The 14,505-nt window shown below is 46.6% G+C and overlaps 1 protein-coding gene and 1 long non-coding RNA gene across 3 annotated transcripts in view; both read left to right on the top strand.

The window, feature by feature from the left end:
• Positions 1–14,505, top strand: part of PRKCE (protein kinase C epsilon) — a 548,372-nt gene that overhangs the window by 50,368 nt on the left and 483,499 nt on the right. The window lies entirely within an intron of this gene.
• LOC117062365 lies at positions 377–12,560 on the top strand. The gene is made up of 5 exons (XR_004428333.1): positions 377–562; positions 827–956; positions 1,081–1,179; positions 2,217–2,358; positions 12,352–12,560. It is a non-coding gene; the product is annotated as an uncharacterized LOC117062365 (long non-coding RNA).

Here is a 14,505-nt window from a genome sequence, read left to right as displayed (position 1 = left end):
CTGTCTGCTGTCCATCCTTAGCAAGCAAAGGAGAGGCTTCCCCTAATCCCCAGAGGTGTCACCCCCTGCAGGGCCCAGCAGCCTTTTGCATGGACCTCTACTGGGACACTGACCCCACTGCCTTCTTGTTATGTGCTTCTTTGTCTGTAGCTTCTTAGAGTTAAGATGCGGAATATTGCAGTGAAATACGCCTTTTTCTTTCTCTCTCTCTCAAGTGACTCAAATTGTTTTGCTGACCTCAGTAAAGAGCTCAGTAAAGGTTGGCTGAGTCGGAGTGAGTGAGTTAACCATGAGTTACAAAGTGACAGAATAGCCAGATTGCTTCCTCTGTGACACCACACAGAGCCCTCTAGAGTGGTTGAGGGACTGCTGGTGAGGGATGAGGGGCACCAGCCCCCATGCTGGGTGGGTCACTGTAGACATGGCTCTGCTGTCATCTGTACACAGGCCAAACTTGTTTTAGCCTCAGTAAGTGTTTAAAGCTGACCCCAAGGAAGCCAGTCTTGTCTTTTTATGGTCCTGGAGGATTTCAGAAGCAGATCTGGAGATGTGTGTGCACAGGGTAGGATGGTAAAGATATACAGTTGCGTCCTCAGAGAGCAGTGGCTTAGAGGAGACTGTGCTCTTGCTGCGGACTGATGCGGGAGGTGTGATCTTCTTGGGATCCCAGAGGGCACCAGTGTGGATGCCACCCCTTGTGTCTGATGAGAGTGGAGACACAGACGCTTGTTTCGCACACTGATGAGATTGAGGCAGTGTGGGGAGCCGAGGGGTGCAGGGGGTAGCAGGTGGGGTGATAGCTCTCTGGTTTTCCTGTGATTTCTAGGCCGTGAATTGCGCTGTTGAGGGGAGGCAGTGGCCAGGCCCAGCCCACCTGTGGAAGGCAGAAGGCATGAGCCACAAGACGAATGGGGGCAGTTAACTAACCAGGCCACCTGGGGCTGAGGATGAACTAGGTACCTGAGTTTTCCTTTTAAGTAGCAGAGCGCTAACATCTGAGGCCCTGACGGGAGCCAGGGTCTCTGTGGAGCGGTGAGAACACACCTGTGAATAATATAGAGAGGTTTTTTTTCTTTGCAGGGCTCGAAGTCTGATGGCAAAGAGAGACATCTATGAAGTAACCCCCAAAGAAACGGAAAACTAAGGGTGGTGAGGAGGGCAATGAGAGAGACATAAATGGTGAGCAGAGGTCCTGGGTAGGGGTTTTTGAGCTGGTCTGGGAGGTCAGAGAAGGCTCCTTGGTCAGTATGCTTGAGCTGAGAGGCCAAGGAGGACAGGATAGGTTCGGTGAAGAAGGGAGAGAAGTCTGAAGCAGAAAGAACAGTAGAAGCAGCCTGGCACTGTCATTGTTTGATGTGATACATTTCCTCCCGATATTCAAGTCTGTGCTTCTGCCTGACTGAGGATCATCTAGGAAATGAAACTAAACTTTGCCTTCACCTAGACCTTGTGTGACCTTGAGGTCATCACCCTCTCACAGGTGGGTGCTATGAGTTGAAGTGTGTCCCAGCAGAAGAGACATATTGAAATCTTAACCCCCCGGTACTTCAGAATGTGACCTTATTTGGAAGTAGGGTCTTTGCAGATGTAATCAAGTGAAGATGAGGTCACTGGGGTAGGCTCTAATCCAATGTGACTGGTGTCCTTATAAGAAGGGGAAATTCAGATGCAGAGGCAGATGCAGGGAGAGGGCGGCCCCGTGAGGACAGACACAGAGACTGGAACTGTGCTGCCATAAACCAAGGAATGCCTGGGGCTCCCAGAAGCTGGGGGAAGCAAGGAAGGATCCTCCTTTAGATGCCTTGGAGTGAGTGTGGCCCTGCTAACACCTTGATTTTGGACTTCTGGCCTTAACAACTTGGAAAGAATGCATTTCTATTGTTTTAAGCCACCTGGTTAGTGGTTCCTTTTTGTGGCAGCCCTAGGAAACTAAGACAGTAGGGGAAGGAAGGATAAAGAAGGATTGTGTTGAAGATTAAGTAGAATATATTTATACCTAGAACAAGGCCAGGCACATAATAGGTGCTCAATGAACAGTAGCTACTCTTGTCTCATTGGGTAGAAAACGGGCGCATTTTATTTTTGTATGTGTGTAATGGGGTACGGTTTGTTTTTTGTTTGTTTTTGGAAAAATTGGAAGTACTCAAAGGTTAAATTGGGCTGCTACTTATCTATCGATTGATCTATCTATCTATCTATCTCTATCAAATTTGCAGTCACCCTAGAGAATCATTTACTTACCTATGCTGAAGAAAATGCTCCCATCAGTTACCCTATGATGAGGTCTCCAGCCCTTTCATCAGAAGACAGAGCTTTAAAATGCAGGTGGTTAACAGTGACCTGAAGACATACTAACAGGTAAATGATGGATCTCCAGATTCTTCTTTGAGGGCAGTTTTGATTTTGATACCAAGATGGGAGAGCACAGAGCTTACCAAGGCAATAAAGGCCTGAAGTACAGAGGAGGGCACCCCAGATGAGACAGTGCAGTGAAGAAACCTCATTTTGCCCACCTCCTAGGTTCACCCAGGCATGGCCCCAGATGGAGACAGAATTTTTTCTGGTTCTCCAGGCTGCTTCCCATTCCCATGTAAATTCTGATAAAGCCTCATCTTTTACACAGGTGTTTTAGAAAACATCTAGATTCTTAGAGACATGACGAGTCTAGATTATTTTCTTCCTTCTTCTCTTAGTATCTGAAATTTAGGACTCACCGTCACAACACAAATACAAAGATGGGCCAGGCGCGGTGGCTCACACCTGTAATCTCAGCATTTTGGGAGGCTGAGGTGGGTGGATTGCCTGAGGTCAGGAGTTTGAGACCAGCCTGACCAACATAGTGAAACCTCAAAAAACCTACTCAAAATACAAAAATTAGCTGGACTTGGTGGCACGCATCTGTAATCCCAGCTACTCAGGAGGCTGAGGCAGGAGAATCACTTGAACCTGGGAGGCGGAGGTTGCAGTGAGCTGAGATCACACCACTGCACTCCAGCCTGGGTGACAGAGTGAGACTCTGTCTCAAAAAAAAAACAATGACAACAACAACAACAACAAAATACAAAGATGACTTATGCACTTGAAAATGGGAGTCCTCCGCTCAGAGACAGATGTGGAGATCTAGCTGGTTTTAGTGGCTGGTAAGGAGGCTTTGGTGTTGGGCAGCCCTGGATACTCGTCCCAGCTCTTGGGCAAGCTATTTGCCTTTCTGCACCTGTAAAATGGGGATGATAATGCCTACCCACTACAAGCAGTTTTCATAGTGGTGATCAGCTGAGAGAGCATCTGTAAACTATCTGTCTAATGTGTGCGTTATAGAAGGAGCTCGGTCAACATGGTCAGTTTTACTTGCATGTGTTTATCCTGAACGATGGACTTTATGACCCCTGAAGGTTATTGTTGGGATTACTTCTAGCATCTAGTGCTGTACCTGGTTCCATACACATTTGTTGAATAACTATTGACTGAGATGTAGTCACTGTTTTACAATAGTGATATCTAAATCACTATTATTTCTTTAGTAGTAGAACCCTTCTTTTTTGTTATTTTTTCAAAATAAAGCTCTAGGGGTACCCCAGCATATATAGTGAATCTAAGAAGAGCTTCTGCTGTTGCAAGCAGGACATGAACCACCTTTCTTTTCCATTTCTTTCCTTCACCGTTCCTCAAATGCAAGGAGCCATTTGAACACCTTACTCTGGGAGTAGAAGGGCTAAAAGCTCTACTAGAACCAAAGTTTGAAAGGAGTCGTTCCACGGAAAGACTTCTGGGCTTAGTCTTCCTGAGATCAGCTGCTAAGGCTGTAGCTAACAGCCTTGGCAGATAAGAGCCTCTCCTATTATCAAGTTTTCTTGAGAAAGCATTTTTTTTCCTTTTTTTTTTTTTGCCCTCAGGAAGTCCGTCCTTATTCCTAACTAAACGTTGTAAAATTTAGCTGTCTTTAGTAAAGGTGGAACATGTCAGGCCTCAGCTTCTGTTTTATTTTTATTTTTTTGTATTTCTGATGGCTGTTGTTATGTCCCTCCTATCTGAGTTAGAAGCCACAGTGCTGTTCGCTTTCCTCCTATATTTTATTCTCTAGCCCTTAAAGGAATAATCAGAACTTCTTGGGCTGGGTGTGGTGGCTCACATCTGTATTCCTAGCACTTTGGGAGGCTGAGGCAGGAGGATCACTTGAGGCCAGGAGTTCAAGACCAGACTGGTCAACATAGTAAGACCCCATCTCTAAAAAGAATTTGAAAAAATTTAGCCAGGCATGGTGCCATGTACTTGTAGTCCCAGCTACTCGGGAGGCCAAAGTGAGAGGATTGTTTGAACCCCCAAGTTTGAGGCTGCAGTGAGCTATGATCGCAACACTGCACTCTAGCCTGGGTGACAGAGTGAGAGCCTGTCTCTAAAAAAAAAGAACAAAGCAAGAAAAGAAAAAAAGAAAAGAAGCTCATTGAAGGTAGAGGCACCTTTTTTTGGAGTCTCCAGAGAACCTTCCACCTGAAGGACAAACGTGGGCTCTCTGTGTGGAACTCATTCTTCTTTGGATTTTCCTTTATTGTCCTAAATAGAAATCATCATTTGCTCTCGTGAAGGTTCCTTCCTGGAACACTTATTTTGTTTTGGTTTTTAAAAGACAATAATTGGGCTTCTGTCACATTCTTTGGAAAACTGTCTTTATGCAGCCTGTTCACTCATAACAAAAAAAATTCCTATTCTCTCATCCATATGCTCGCAGAAGATAAAGCTAAAATAGCTTGTTTTATATTACTGGTACTAAAATGACAAATATGTCTCCAAATAGCAAATGGGTACAGTAATACAGATTTAAATTTCACCTGGGTTAGGAGGCATTATTTCTGACAACATTGTTATTTCACCCATTCATCCATCTATTAACCAAATACTCATTGAGCATTTACTTAGTGCCAAGCCCAGGGACACATGGGTGATGCATAGCTGAATAGAAAAGGGTCAAGGAAGGCGTGGTGGGGAGCAGCATATAGTGGAATTATTAGCATTTTACCTCCATTTACTCCTTTCGTTGTTTTTAGGATTAAACATAGGAAAAAAAACTGTATGTGCCTCTTCAAGGTAGTGTATCTCAAGGAAACTATTGGCTTAGTATGTTGGGGTTGGTTTTTCTGTTTTGTAGATTGTTCATTTTTCATTCCTTCTCTCGTCCCCTGAATATTCTGTACCTTCTGTGTCCCTCCCTCTATGTTCCTGTCCAGGGACTGGGCAATCAGAGTGGGAAAGAGAAAGAGGGGTGAACCCATAGTTTTGCTTTTTGTTAGCTACTCCAGGTAAAGACCAGCTCAGAACTCAAATCCTAAAGTGACTTTCCTATATGAAATGTGACTTGGGAGTGTTGGGGATTTCCTTAGCCCAGTGTTAAAGTGTCGTGACTTGGCCTTTGTTAGCAGAGTCACTGGATTCTTAATATTAACTCTGTCAGTTACTCTCTGGGTCCCTTCTCTACCTCATCTGAAAAGTAAGCATCGCTACTCCAGTCTTTTAGAAGTATTGTGAGAATGAAATGCCTGTATGGTGCTGGCACGTGCAGGTGCCCAGCAAGTGTCCATCTCTTCCTTCCCCCTCTAGTATTTCAAGGGGACAAGCAGCAGTTTTCACCTAAATGTTATGCCTAAGAAATGATAATAACACTGTTCACTGTCATATTTTAAGTTTAACCCCTGTACTTATTAAAGGGCTATCAAATTTGGTTGAGGAAGACCAGGGGTCATGAGAATAGTCTTGACCTTGCCAACTACTGTATAGTGTGACCTTAAGTAATTCTCAGCCCCTTTGTCCCTCCCATCTTACCCCATCTATCAGGTGGGAGCCTGAATGGTCCCCTCTTCCTTTCAGGGGAGCTGTGGGGCACAGATGAGATAAAGCAGGTGGAGTACTTCAAGAAGTTTAAAACTGGCCGCGGTGGCTCAAGCCTGTAATCCCAGCACTTTGGGAGGCCGAGACGGGCGGATCACGAGGTCAGGAGATCGAGACCATCCTGGCTAACACAGTGAAACCCCGTCTCTACTACAAAATACAAAAAAACTAGCCGGGCGAGGTGGCGGGCGCCTGTAGTCCCAGCTGCTCGGGAGGCTGAGGCAGGAGAATGGCGTGAACCCGGGAGGTAGAGCTTGCAGTGAGCTGAGATCCGGCCACTGCACTCCAGCCTGGGCGACAGAGCAAGACTCCGTCTCAAAAAAAAAAAAAAAAGAAGTTTAAATCTTACAAATGCCAGAGACTTACTATCATCAGTGTTTGGACATGGAATTCACTTTCAATCCCTTATAGTATCTCTTTTGCGGGCATGTCTTTTACTACCATATTTCATGCATACTTGTGCCTGGTTCTGTGGAGCTTGGCTCTGTGCAGCACTAGGGGCCTGAACTATTGTTGTTGCTCTCTTAGGGAGAAGCAGCAGGCTTTATTTCACCTGCTTAAAACTCTAGTTGCAGAGAAATTTGGCTCAGACTTTCCAAAATAAACTCACCTTTGGGCTGAATCCAGGAGTGGAAAATTTTAGCTGAAAATAATGGTTTGTCAGAAAACACAGGAGTGACTGCCAGTTGGGGGTATATGTACTCCAGAGGAGGCTGGGTGTAAACCCAGCTGTACCATTCTCTGCACGGCATGCTCCAACCAGACCGACCCAGCCCTCTGTGAGTAGAGGTTATAGGCTTATTGGAAGGAGGGAGGCATGACGAATCTTAGGGATTGTCTGTTTTTTTTTCCACTGTCAGATAAACCTCCAGGCTTTGGCTTCTAGAGTGATGGGTGGGCTTGCTTTCCTTTTGTGGGTTTGATGGCATTTGACTGTATAATTATTCTTCTCAGCTGAATATCCCTGAGTATCCTTTGACATGATGGTGGTATGGGTAGCTTTACCAGGCATAACTCCTATAATCCATAGAGTGTCAGGAAGGTACTTATTTTCCTGTCAAATGCTGCTGACCTGATTAAGTCTTCTGCCTGGCTTTGTAGCTGAAGATAATGGGTTTGTCCAGTGCAGTGGCTGTTGGGACCCGGGGGCTTTTTGAAGGTGACTGTAGCCTGGGTGTTGAGTGGGGCTTTGTGTCAGTTGCTTTAAGTTAGATATCTGCCTTGGAGCTCTGGTCTGACTCTGTTCCCCAGATCATAGTAGCCGATAAAGGGACCTGGTCCCCTGCAGTTGGCCCTTGAATTTTTTCTGTTGTTTGAGAACTAGAAACTATTTCTGCCAGAGATTTCACTTGAGCAGAATATATCCAGGTGAGTGCTTGAGGGTATGGTAGGATGAGAAGCAGTGGAAGCCCTGGGGGAAAAGAATTCTGAGTTGATGCTGGTGTAGGAATGCCACTGGACTGGCCAGGAGAAAAGCTTCACAGCTGCTATTGTAGTTGGCAAGAGATAGAGGCTATGAAGTGAAATATTACACAGGATTGCCCTAGACACTCAACGGAAAACTTTTTTCCCTCCTTCCACCAGAGGAAATGATTGCATGCTGATGGTAATGAGAAAATGAGGCTCTGAAAGTGCCTGCTTTTCCTTCATTTTCATCTTTCCCTTCTTTTCTCTGAATCCTCCCTGCCCTTGTATCAAGCGTCATTCCTGGTCCTGCTAGGTCAGAGGAACTTGAAGCAGTGTCTGTCAAGCAGTCTTGACTGAGAGGTGTCTGAGAAGACTGGGCTCCACCCTTGCAGGAGTCAGCCTGGATTCCAGAATGACCTTTGCTCTTGTTTCTGCTTTGGATAAATGAATAGTTTGCACATGTCTTAATCTCTGGCATCACATCCCAGCAGTATCTTCTCTCCTGTTCATCCTGAGGCAGGATTTTGTATTGGCTGCCTGACAGTTTGCCCCCCCCCCCACAGTGAATTAAATTCCAGGAGAAGGAAAATGGGAACCCCTATCTTCTGTGTGTAAGAGAATCTGAGCATACTGCAGGTGACTCATGGTAAGAGATTTGATCATCAATAGCAAGAAATACCTTTCATTTGAACTGTGTCTTTTAGTTACCAGAGTCCTTTCTCATTCCTTATTCCTGTGAGAAGGAATCTGGGGCAGAGGGTGGTTAAGTGATTTGCTCAAGATCCCAAACTGAATAAGCGATGATAGACATGAACCAGTTTTGCTTTTCACAGGTCAGTGGAAATTGAGTCGATTTTCCACTTTCACTTGGGAACTAGCTTTCTCCCCAAGGATGGGGGTCTTGGCCAACTCTGGAATTCTGTGATTTTATGACTGTTATATTCCTCAGTCCAACAAATACCACATCTGAGTCTGCAGGAGCTGGTGTTTGATGAGTGCAGTGAAAGTCCCTCGTGGATCGCAGTTCATTACTTCACAGGCAGGTATTCCTCGGTTGGAGCATGTGTCCCAGAACTTACCAGGTCTGCTTGTAGCCAAGGCCTGTGCATCAGTCCCTGTCTCTTAAATGTGGAGACTGCTGCCTTTCTTCTACTCATCAAGAGTGAGTCCTAGCCAAGATTGTAATTGTTACCAAACATCTGAATTCATTGGAGAGGCAGGAAGGGTGAGTGGATAATAACACCTTATATTCCCATAGAAAGCTTTATACTTCCCGGAGCCATTTAAACATTGATTATCTCATTCTAACTTCAGAACAGCCTTTATTATCTTCATTTGACAGATGGGGAAGAAATAGAGGCACAGAAGATTTGTCACTTGGCCAAGGTCACAAAGCAAACTCATAGCTAGTCCTGTGACTTGCTCTTGCCCCTGTGCTGGTCCTTTTGGGAGAGGCTTTATCTGTTCATGGAAGTCAAGGGTGTTTCCTTCAAATATTTTCCCCTGAGTCCCTGCTTTTGAGGATCTGCATTGGGGGAGGGAGAACATTTCTTCTGTGGCTTCTCATGTCTGTGGGACACACAGTTCGTGACGAATATGAAATAAAATGGAAATAGCTCCTGCATCCTCCCACACAGACGAGCTGAGAGTCTGCCTCTGATGTGAGAGCCAGCATGGAAGGAGTGATGGCTCTGGCTGTCCCCTTCTCCTTAGTTCACAACTGCCAAGCCAGGAAGCAGACCTGGGAGTACAGGCATGAAGCCCCAGTTAGGCAGGCCACAGCCTTCCTGCAGCATGACTTGGGTCTGGTACCCCTGTGGGTTGCATTCCTGCTGCTTCTCATAAGGTAGACATAAATTGGAGGTCTCCTCGATGGCAGGCAGTGCATGAGGAATGCTGGGATGCTGCAGGACGCTGCACATGTTTCTTGCCTTCAAGTGAGCTCCTGATCTACTACCAAAGTCTGTCTCTGTCACTCCTCCCTGCACATCACAGGTTGGACTTGAGAGCCGGCAGATTTCCTTTAATGTCTTCCTGGGCAGAGCAAGTTGCTGGTTTAAGCTGGGGCTCCAGTCCAGGATCATCAAGTACCACAGAACAAAGCTGTGAGGTCAGTTGTAGCAGAGATGGCTGATATGTCCACCAAAGCCTACATCGTGGGAAAACAGCTAGACTACACCTCTCATTCCCTTATGACCAGGTGATATGGCTTGGCTGTGTCCCCACCCAAATCTCATCTTGAATTCCCACATGTTGTGGGAAGAACCTGGTGGGAGGTAATTGAATCATGGGGGCAGGTCTTTCCTGTGCTGTTCTCATGATAGTGAATAAGTCTCATGAGATCTGATGATTTTGTAAGGGGGAGTTTCCCTGCACAAGCTCTCTCTCTTTGCCTGCTGCCATCCATGTAAGACGTGACTTGCTCCTCCTTGCCTTCCACCATGATGGTGAGGCCTCCCCAACCACGTGGAACTGTAAGTCCATTAAGCCTCTTTCTTTTGTTAATTGCCAGGTCTTGGGTATGTCTTTATCAGTAGTGTGAAAATGGACTACTACACCAGGTATGGCCAGGAGTGGTCATGTGGCTCAATTCTGGCCAGTGGAATGTGGGTGAAAGGAGTAAGTGCTTCTTCTAGGCCAGCCCACGAAAACCTCCTGGATCAATGTCCCAGGTGTCTTCTCCCTCTGTTGACTTGGAACAGTCAGTCATAGTGGTCTTGGGGGCCATGTGTTGAAGGTGGCAGAGTCAGAAGAGGGAAGGAACCTGGCTCTCCACATCCCTGCTTGGCAGAGAGCCACTCCTGTGTGGATAGTAGCACACAGTTTCACCTTGAATGGCATTGAGCCACTATTTGGGAATTTATCTGTTATTCTAATATACCAGTTTCAGGGGCAAAGACAATGGCTTGAGTCAGGATCTGGATTCACTTTGGATGAGACAAGCGGGATTTGTGGAACTTACTGGGGCTGCTGCCTCTGGAATAATGTCCTGGCCTGGAGCTGCCTCTGGGTGTGAAAGGGTAGGAGGTGAGGACTCCCAGTTCCCTTCTGGAAAAGGTTAGTAGGGCCTGCCAAAGCTTGGTGGCAGGTGCTGGTCAGGAGCACCCTGGGCTGGGGCCAGCATACCTGGCAGACCCAGCCAGGCCAGAGTGGCAGCTGCTCTAACCAGGCCAAGACTCATGCACTGAGCTCTCAGCCTTCTTGGGTCAAGGCCAGAGGGCTGCTGTGATGGAATATGCCCCCGTTCTAGCAGATCTTGGCTCTTGCTTCATGCCCCACATCAGCCAGCTACGTGACCTTGGACAAGGCCCTTCTCTGGCCCTCTGCATGATTCCTTTTCTTTGCAGCAGCCGGGTGTGGACTAGATGACCTTGGATGTCTATGAATGTGAATTTGAAAACTTCAGTACAGACTATACTCTAGGAGTTTGTAGAGTTCCTGGGCCACCCCACCCCCATTCTGGATTCCAAGGCTGTGGGTTCTGCCTTAGTGTGGTTGCTGCAGCATGTTGTCAAACAGCACTTTGACTTTCCCTGTGACCCTAAGTCAGGGACTTCCAGATCTAAACTCTTTCAAACTCTTTTGAATGAAATGGAAAGCATCTCATCTCCAGTCCCCATCTCTATCGCCTGGATGTTGTGATATTCCCTACTGGGAGAGATGTCTCCTGTCTCCCCTGTGACCTTTTTTTTTTTTTTTTTGAGGCAGTCTCACTTTGTCACCCAGGCTGGAGTGCAGTGGCATGATCTCAGCTCACTGCAACCTCCACCTCCCAGGTTCAAGTGATTCTCATGCTTCAGCCTCCTGGGTAGCTGGGATTACAGGCACATGCCACCACACCTGGCTAATTTTTGTGTTATTTAGTAGAGACGGGGTTTCACCATGTTGGCCAGGCTGGTCTCAAACTCCTGACCTCAAGTGATCCGGAAAGTTCTGGGATTACAGACTTAAGCCACTACTCCTGGCCCATTTATCTTATTTAATTAACATATCCATAGCACTGGCTAGGTGCTGGGCACTATTCTTGGAGTTTTCTATATATTAACTCACTTAACCCCGTAACAACCTGATGATGTAGGTACTATCATTATCCTCATATGACGGGTAAGAACACTGAGGCCCAGCCTGAGAGATTAAGGAGTATGCCCCCAGTTTTTCAGCAGTAAGAGGCCAAGCTGGGATTTGAACCCAAATAGTCTGGCTTCAAAGTCCATACCCCTGCCCACTGAGGTACACAGCCTATCGTAACTATTCCTTGAAAGTCCATACATCTTCCAGAGTCTCTAACATGTCCTCCTGAGAGCTTTGCTCTCCTGCTTCTGAATCTCAGTCCTAGATGGTCTGGTCTCAGTGGAACCCTGGTGTGTTTTTTGGCTGTATTTTCTTCTGTATATTTTCCTGCATGTTTTTCTCTTTGTGAAGCCTGTCCGTAGATTAATGATTCCATTGCCAGGCCCCAGGCCAGGATTCCCAGTCCCAAGAAGTGGCAGGAGAAGGCTCTGGACGTTGCGGCTCCGGCATGGCCCAGAGTGTGCCCAGGGCCTGGGAACTGGCTGTCATAGGGATTTACAGCTGTTACTAACTGACATCTTGTTTTTGCCAGGGCCAATCAGAGACACCCAGGCCTGATTGAGATACCATTGTTTGCCACTCTGCTGTTCCTGGAGCTGAGGCCTGCAGACCCTCACCCCCAAGGGATCAGGGTGTTTTACTGCCTGGCAGGCCAGATGACACAACCTGACTTGTCTGGAGGCTGAACCAGAGGTGCTGGGAGAGAGGGAGGACCTTGCCTTCTCTTGCTTAACATGGGCTGGGAAAATTCAGCCAGGCAAAAACATATTCCATCTGATCACTCACTATTCTAAGTGTTCAGTCTTTTTTCAGGTTGCTGCTCCCTCCCTGCCCCTGTCCCCTGTCCTCTCCCTGTGGTTTTTGTGCTTTTAGATTGAAGGGAGTACAGCTAAGAGCATGAACTTTGCAGTCCCAGAGATTGATGTGCAACTCAGCCACTTACTTACTCTATGTGCAACCATGGGCAAGGTACTTATCCCCTTTGTGCCTCAGTTTCCTTAGCTATAAAGTAGGAAGAAAAAAGAGTGCCTACCTCACAGAATTGTTGTGAGGACCAGAGTAATAGACAGCAGCTGCAAGGTACTTTCTACAGTGCTGGGCATATAACAAACAAGAGATCATGGACATCATGACCAAGAGAGAGGACTCAGGCCAGACTGCCTGGCTGCAAATCACAGCTCTACTACTTACAACCCGGTGACCTAGTGTAAGTTACTTAATGTCTCTGTGTCTCAATTGCCTCATCTGCAAAATGGGGATAATGAAAGTCCTTATTCCACAAGATCATTGCAATGATTAAATGAATTAGCATTTGTAAAGCACTTAGCACGCCTGGTGCCTAGCAAATATTCAGTATTTGTTAAATTAACTATATAAGTGTTCAAGACAAGTTGGCTATTACTTCTATTATGTTTCCATTATTGCTATTACTTATGTATTTTCTTTGAGACAGAGTCTCGCTCTGTCACCAGGCTGGAGTGCAATGGCATGATCTTGGCTCACTGCAACCTCTGCTTCTCTGGTTCAAGCAATTCTCCTGTCTCAGCCTCCCGACTAGCTGGGATTACAGGCACGCACCACCATGCCCAGCTAATTTTTGTATTTGTAGTAGAGATGGGGTTTCACCATGTTGGCCAGGATGATCTTGATCTCCTGACCTTGTGATCTGCCCGCCTTGGCCTCCCAAAGTGCTGGGATTACAGGCATGAGCCACCACACCCGGCCTCCATTATTGTTAATAACTTTATATTTTGTTAATAACTTTATATTTTGTCCTATAAAGGAGGCAGGACAAATACTGTTATTTCACTCTGCAGATGAAAGGTTATGTGACAGGGGAAGATCCTCAGTTTAGACCCCACTGTCACTTGAGTAAAGAATTACATCTTCTCCACACTGCCTATGTGCCCCCCAGGTGTTCCTGTTGACTGACCTCTTGCCACTCTACGGCCTGTCCTTTTTTTTTTTTTTTTTTTGATACAATGTTTCGCTCTTGTTGCCTAGGCTGGAGTGCAGTGGCGCAATCTCGGCTTACTGCAACCTCTGCCTCCCAGGTTCAAGCGATTCTCCTGCCTCATCCTCCTGAGTAGCTGGGATTACAGGTACATACCACCATGCTCAACTAAAGGTAATTTTTTGTATTTTTAGTAGAGATGAGGTTTCACCATGTTGGCCAGGTTGGTCTCGAACTTTTGACCTCAAGTGGTTCACCCCCCCCTTGGCCTCTCAAAGTGCTGGGATTACAGGCATGAGCCACTGCGCCCAGCCTGTCCTGTCTTTTTGACACCCAAATCTGATCATGCTATTCCCCCTGCTTAAAGCCCCTGATGGGAGACCTGTACTGTTGGTGGCCTCCAGGAACATCTCTCCTCCTTGGCAAGGCCCATGAAGCTCTGGGCCAATTGGCCCTGGCTGATCTCACTGACAGTTGCATTCTCTCTATGATCTGCTACACCTCTGGGGCCTGGACATGCTGTTCCCTGTGCCTGGAAGGGCCTTTTGCCTCTTCTCCATCCAGCTCAAGTGTCAGCTCCTCCCTGTACCTACAGGGAGAGTCTGGCTCCCTCCTCTGGGCTTCCATCTGCCTGGCTCCAGTGTTCTATTGTGTGGTCTTCGTTTGTTTAGGAGGTGTTCAACTCCTCCAGCATACTTCCCCGTCCTTGGAGGGCAGGGACCATGTGTCATTTATCTTCATATTTGCCCCATACTTCTACCTCTTTGAGTCTGAGAGTATACTTAGCATATGTTAAATGCTCAAAGATTGTGACTAGATGAATAATAATGATAATTGCAACACTGTTGCCTTGCATCTGTCATGTGCATCATGATTCAAAAGCTCTCACACCTTTGTGTTTTCGTCTTGGTCCCAGTCTGGTGCTGATTTGCAGTGCTGTCCTCCATCAGCTATAGCTTATTTCCCTGGTCCTCAGTTTCTCTCCCTGTAAATGATCTGTAGTCACTGTCACCTCGAGGCTCTTGTAAAGGTGAAGTGGATGCTTATTTAAGAATGTGTTTGGAATCAAGTTCTAGACATACAGAGGCTGTCATTGTTTTTCTCATCTTGCCCTTGGACTCCGCAGCGGATCACCTTGCCAGATGGGAAGAGCCACGGGACAGCATAAGCCTGAGGGTGGCTAATAATGTGTA

The sequence above is a fragment of the Trachypithecus francoisi genome, unplaced genomic scaffold (genome assembly GCF_009764315.1).
Source record: "Trachypithecus francoisi isolate TF-2019V2 unplaced genomic scaffold, Tfra_2.0 Lachesis_group17, whole genome shotgun sequence".
NCBI lineage: Eukaryota > Metazoa > Chordata > Mammalia > Primates > Cercopithecidae > Trachypithecus > Trachypithecus francoisi.
The sequence above is the reverse complement of the archived record's forward strand: the minus strand, read 5'-3'. Positions and strand labels throughout refer to the sequence as shown.